At 42.9% G+C, this 6,721-nt stretch overlaps 1 protein-coding gene across 4 annotated transcripts in view; it reads right to left on the minus strand.

Moving 5' to 3' along the window:
• Nucleotides 1-6,721, minus strand: part of RASSF8 (Ras association (RalGDS/AF-6) domain family (N-terminal) member 8) — a 92,457-nt gene extending 85,736 nt beyond the window's left edge. For all 4 annotated transcript variants that reach the window (XM_004693201.2, XM_012732886.1, XM_012732887.1 and 1 more), the window contains exon 1: nucleotides 6,689-6,721. The gene's annotated coding sequence lies outside the window, so the exon portion shown is untranslated. The remainder of the gene's footprint in view (nucleotides 1-6,688) is intronic.

Consider the following 6,721-nt stretch of genomic DNA (forward strand, 5'->3'; position numbering starts at 1 on the left):
AGCCATTCTGAAAAAACTACATACCGTTTGATTCCAACTAATGACCTTCCAGAAGAGACAGGAAGAATGAAAAGGCAAGGGACAGAGCCTTTTTTTTTTTTTAAAGATTTTTTATTTATTCATACAAAACTGGGGTACAGGCCAGAATGAGGAGGGTGAGAGGATTCACCAGAGACACAGCGGGGAGCAGAACAGGCAGATCTAGGAAGTACACTGCTGAGGGGAGCAGAGGGGGGGTCAGGAGAGGTCTGCCTCGCCATGTGGTCACCTCTGGAGCAGGTGGGGATCTAACTCATGTGGAAGTGGCTTTAGCTTCTTTGCGTTGTGCTTTAACCCGCTGTGCCACCAGGGAGGGCCCGGGACAGAGCTTTTTAGGATAGCTAATTACTCTGTATGATGCTACAGTGATGGATACATGTCATTATATATTTGTTTAAACGCAGAGAAGGTGTAACATTAACCTCAGACTCTGGGTGATAATGACATACAAATGCAGGAAACAAATATATCTCCATGTTGATATGGGGGAGGTTATGCATAGGACAGGGAGGACATGGGAAATCCCCCTACCTACAGCTCAATTTTGCTGTGAACTTAAACAGTTCTAAAGCATTAAAATTGAATTGTATTTCTAAATGTAAAACCTAAAACTATAAAACTTCTTAAAGAAAACACAGGAGAACATCTTTGTACCTTAATTAAACAAAGTTTCCTAAACAGGACACCAAATGCACAATGTATAAAGAACAAATTCTTAATTTGGACTTCATCAAAATAAAAGCTTCCTTTAAAAGGTCATTCTGAAGAGAATGAAAAGAAAAGCCATGAATTTGCAGAAAATGTTTGCAAAGCTAATATCTGATACAAAACTGATTTGAAACATAGCAAAAACTAAAAATTTAACAGGAAAACAACCAATCCAATCAAAATTTGGGCAAAAAACTTGGAAACTTCACCAAAAAAACATACATAAAAAGGTGTTCAACCATTATTGGTTATTAGGAAAATGCAAATTAAAAGCACAATAAAATACTACTACTAACTGACATTTAAAAGACTCCCACACTAGTGTTCAAAATGACGTGAAGGGGCGAACATGCTGACACACTGTGGGTAGGAAGACGAAATGGCACAAGTGCATACCTCACTTCCTTGTGCTTCCCTTTACTGCTAGGCAGATGATGATGTTTTAAAAGGAAGGTTTGTTGTAATCTTGCGTTGAGTGCATATGGGTGCCTATTTTCCAACAATATGAGCTGACTTCATGCCTCTGCCTCACATTTAGTTACACCAATGATTAATATGTTGTTTTTTAAAAGATAAAACATTAATTTGCAATTTATAGAGTAAATCCAAGCTCTTTATGCAATGGGAAATAAAAAATCCTGTCACTCACTTTACTATGGTATTCTCTTTACTGCAGTGGTCTGGATCCATAACCAAATGGCTCTAAAGGTGCCTTTAATCACTTTGGGAAATAGTTTGGTGGGTTCTCAAAAAGCAAATACATGCCTCTTATGGCTCAGTCATCTATATTCATGCAAAGACAGTGTATGTGTCCTTAGTGACTTTATCTGTAATAGAGATAAATGAGAAATAAGACAAATATCTATCAATAGATAGTTAAACTGCTATATAGCCACACAATGGAATTACTACTTAGGAATGAAAAGGGATGAACCACTGTTACAGATATCAACATGGAGGTGTCTCCAAAAAAAATCTGTATGTGACAAAATATGATTTAGCAGTCAGAAACCAATGACAAGTAGCAAGAGTGAAGAAATATACCACCCACATGAATAAAACCTGGTGGAAAATTACTACAGTTCTCCTCTTGTTACAACCTGCATTTACATCTGATTTCTTATCAAAGCAGAGTAAAACACACAACTAAATGTGAAAATATCTTTCTAAACACATAAAATTTGGACAGCACTGGAGTTGACTGTAATGAGCTTTGTGATGTATTTGAAAGTGACAAAAACACAGTGGCAAAAATAAGTCATCTAAATTCTATAGCCAGGCTGTGAAATAAATAGGTAATAAATATTACTGGTGCTGAAAAAGCTTCAGGCAACTTGTTCAAGGTCACCCAAGCAACCAGTAATATACACTATGCCCCAGCCAGAACTTCCTCCTCCACAGAGATGCATGCAGGTGTCCTGGGGGCACAAGAGGCCCAAAACAAGGCACTTTGAAGGGTGGGGCCTCCCTCCCCTCCCCTCAATGTTTTCAGAAAGTAAAAATGGGTCTGGATAAGCAAGGTGAAGGGTGAGGCTACAAGGCATACCTGACTGACATGAAGAAGAGTCTAAAAGGCTAGTAACCAAGCTGGGGTGCTGCCTGACTGGCTACCTTGATGTGCAGGCCGGACAACAGGTCCTACTCATCAGAGCACCCCCATTTTACAGAAAGCACACTGCAACTTTTGAGGTTAACAAATAGAGGGAGGGGCAGTGAGGGGGCAATGGGAACAGTTTCCTTTAGAGTAGCAAATGTGCAAAAAGTTGCAGTTGTCTTTTTATGATTTTTGGCCAGGTGAACTCTTCCTCCTGTGGGAACACAGGACACTTGACAGCTCAGAAATACTACCTGGGGCACCCAGCTTCTGACTGCAAAAACTAGGAGTCCAGATCACCCACAGGTATAACAACTTGTGGGAAATCCAGAGGCCATGAGCAGACGAATTCTGAAAGGACTACAATCAGCTCCCATGCTCCTGTATACTTACGTATCTACAAAATATAAAAGTGGAGAAAAGCTGTAATTGTATTCTAAGGCTATGAGGGAAAATTTTGAAAGGAAAACTATGAAATCTTAAGTCCAGAGAAAACAGAGGTGATTATGTAAGGGGGGAGAGACAAGGAACAGTAACGAAGACACAAGTACTTCCGAGTTAAAGTGCTTGACATTAATATTTTGCAAGCAGTAACCACATGACAAAAACAAGCAAAGCTTTAAGCCTGCCTTTGCCTTGGAAAGGTAGGAAACTTCTCTGGCTGATATCAGGAATGCTTTAGTGAGAGAGGGAAAAAAGAATTCCAGGCATCTTGGTGATCCTAATTTCAAACTCTCCCTTCCCTTAACTAGTTGGTCAAAGAATGTCCAGTCATGACACATCACTGGACAGCTCTGGATATCCTGGGAACTGCAATTCATTTTTTCACTGCAGCTCTCTCTACTGTCTTTTAAGTCTGGCTCTAGACAACCAACAGCTGCTGACTAGCATTGTCACAGGACATGTGTAAAGTAACATGTATCATTTTTTTCTTTTGGTAACCCTGGCCTGCTGGGGAAAAAAAGCACTTAATTACTTTAATGATGTATTAAGAAAAAGGATTATCTACAATAGAAAATCACAAGGGCAACACTAATTAAAAGGTGTCTCAATTTAGTACTATGAATTTTCAGAGCCCAGATGTATTAACTTTATCTGATATCTCCGAAGATTGCTTCGTATATAAAATCAAGAAGAACATGTGAGTATGGAGCTCTGCCTTTTCTGTATGAAACACAGACTTAACAGGGCTCAAAAGGCAACTGAGGTAAAATACACAAGGCTGTTACTATTATGTTTATCATGACAACGACTCTTTCCTGAGTACCTACTGCACCAGCACAGGCTAGAGATTGGTGAATTAGTGCTTTCTGGGGCCACAAAGAAATGTTAAATACTAAAATAATATATATAATTACAAGCTGTGATTGAGAATAGAAGGAAAAGATGATTGTCTCTGTTGGTGATGATAAGGCCGGGCTTCTCATAGAATTGTGCAACGAAGATACTTGAACTAGCATCCAAGGACCAGAAGTGACTTGGGAGATGATCCTAGAATAGCCATCAGTAGCCTGCACAACAGCCACAGTCCCTAGGCCAGTCTTCTGAAGAAGGAGCCACTGTGGCCACCAGATGTAGTAGGGGGCAGGGCCAAATCACAGAGGGCCTTGCAGCTGTATTGAGGGTTTTATATTTTACCCCAAGAATATATGTGTCTCCTAAAAGCTCTGCATCCTTAAACAGCAAATGACTTGTTTTCCTTTGAGAGCTGCTGGTGGGAAACAGACTGGCAGGGAGGGGTTTTGAGAGGGAGGGGTAAAGAAGGTTGGGAGGAGGAGTTCTGGGACAGGGAAGAAGGATGGTGACACCAAGGACACTGATAATCATCCAGGTTTGAAAATTTTGACAGAAAAAATGAACAGGACTTTGTGACAAACTGGTTGGGTTGTGGTGATGGAGAGAAGAGAAAGTGGAAGATAATGCCAGGTTTTGGGTGGGCCTGAACTGCTGGCTGGCTGACGTGAGGAAAAGTCTGAAAGGCTGGTAACCAAGAGCTCAGTTCTGAAGAAGCTGGGGTGCTGCCCGACTGGTTGCCTTGATGTGCAGGCCAGACAACAGGTGTCCCACTCATCACAGCACCCCATTTTACAGAAAGTACAGATCACCGAGGCAGATCACCGAGGCAGCAGGATGATGGCCAAGTGCACTCAAAACAGACAGTCTCCTCTGCCACCAAGCCTGTCTGGTTGACTGGCTAGCAATGGGCTAATCATTCTTGCCCATCCTATAAAGCATTTGGAAACTATCCCCACACTCTGAATTTTGAAAACTATTTAAGCTAGCCTGAGGAACATAAAAACAGGTGGCACGATTATTCTTTAAAACCAAATCCTCAGAGTTACAAAGCATAGAGTCTTCCTCAACAAATCCCTTTCCCACTCACGTCCATTTGTATATTACAGTGTTCTGCACACTCTCAACATATCTAGAACCTTGATGTTTTACAAGGAGTGAGCAAAATCATAATGCCAAGAATCAACCACAATAAAGGAAGCAAGGATATCCTGCAGCAAACAGTATTTTTAGAGCAAAAATCATTATAACACCAACATAATATAGATCACTAAGAAACTCTGAAAAATCATTTCTCAAAATGACAAAGGCATTCACATTAAAAGTAGATGCAAGTTACACAGTACAGAAGACTACAGAAGTCATGCATTGAGATTCAGATTTCAAAAAATTGAAACCTTAAAAAATATTTTGGTAGAAAAAAACAATATTTTGGTAGAAAAGGGTACCATACCAACACCGAGGTTAAAATCTATAAGCCCCCCCAATTTTAACCGAACACCAAATTCAGTCAATGCCCACCCTGAAAACATGAATTAGACACTCTTTCTTCTTTGTTACTTGCCTGCCCTGCAGGCCTCTGATACATGAGTGGCTTATGTCTTTCATGGGTGTAGTGTCCCCAGAGCTGTGGAAGCCCAGGAGTTAGGCTTGATCAATGAAGTTAGAAATAATTCAGTGCATACCCACCAATTATGCCTGATAAAATATATCACCACCTTAAGACCCTTAAAAAGAGAGAATACAGGAAGGGGGCGTTTTTAAAAACATATATTAAAAATTATATTTTGCTAGGCCTTGGCCTTCAATAGAATAATCAAATTAGGCTTCATACCCTTAAAGTGGTATATGGGCAGTATTATTTTTATGGTTTTGGGACAGTTCCCCATGGAGATAAATAAAAAGTACCAAATAACATGTTTGTGAAAAGAGAAAGACTCAACACAAATCACTCTAAGTAACTGCTGTGTCCTGAGCCCTGATTCTTGGGTCCACTCAGTGCCTCTAGCTGCAGAGAACTAGCTGACATTCACTAGAGCCTCACCCAGCATGCTGAAAATCCAGCAAGAAAGCTTCTCATTTTCTGTGCCTTCATAACATGAGCAATAACTCCTGGTTGCAAAGACTTACAGGTCAAAGATTTTTTTAAAAAGGAAGGAAAACGACAACCTGGGGTCAAAAAAGCAGGTCTGTCTCGACATTAAAAGTGCTTCTAATGAAGAATTGCTGAGCCACATGCACTAGAAAATCCATAAATGCCCGTCCCTGATTGTCACCGGCTGGAGGAATTTTAAAAAATGCAGTGCTTTGATGGGCTGGCAGGGCTAACCTGAAGGGTTGAAGTCAGCTAGGACGCCTGCCCTGCATCCATTTCCCTTCTAAATCCCTACAGATCCAGGGAGATACCGACCCGCAATTACATGCAACGCTGGCAGCGCTCAGATGCCATCTGATGATGAGAAAGTAGTGGTTTAGCAACACCAGGCGGCTCTGTGATGCTACAATAACCACGCCGCAGCGGATGGCGAACCCGGGGAGCCGGCTGGTGAGACCCCGAACCGCGCAAGATGCACCCCGGAGCCCGCGTCCCTCCCCACTTTCCAGATGGCAAAAGGGGACGACTTTGCGCATCGCCCCTCCGGACTCTTTCCCCTGACGCTCTGGCGGCCAGGGACAACCCGGACATGAGGAGGGTGACTCGATCCCACAGAATTTCAAAAACCTGGAAACCAATCATTCTTTTTTACCAGCGGAGAAAATAAGCGTGGCCCACCCCGCCAACCGGGCAGCGCGGAGCCCGTTTCCAAGTGGAGAAAGAAATAGGAAAGAAGCCAGACCCACATTTGCCTTCCCCACAGAAGTAGCCTCTGAGCTCCCGGCCAAAGACGTGGAGGGCAGCGGCGGGGCGAGGGGGCACTTTTCGACCGGGGCACGGCGAGCTGGGGTCTCAGCGCGGCCCGGGACGGCGAGGGGCAGGGCTGGGCGCCGGGGGAGGCTGGGGTCCCAGAGGCGGCCCGGGAATCGCCGCGGCGACCGCGCAAAGTTAATACTTACGGAGTTTTGCCTCGGCGCCGCCCCCGCAGGCCG

This window comes from Condylura cristata, unplaced genomic scaffold (genome assembly GCF_000260355.1).
Source record: "Condylura cristata isolate star-nosed mole 26May11 unplaced genomic scaffold, ConCri1.0 scaffold00036, whole genome shotgun sequence".
Classification (NCBI taxonomy): Eukaryota; Metazoa; Chordata; class Mammalia; order Eulipotyphla; family Talpidae; genus Condylura; species Condylura cristata.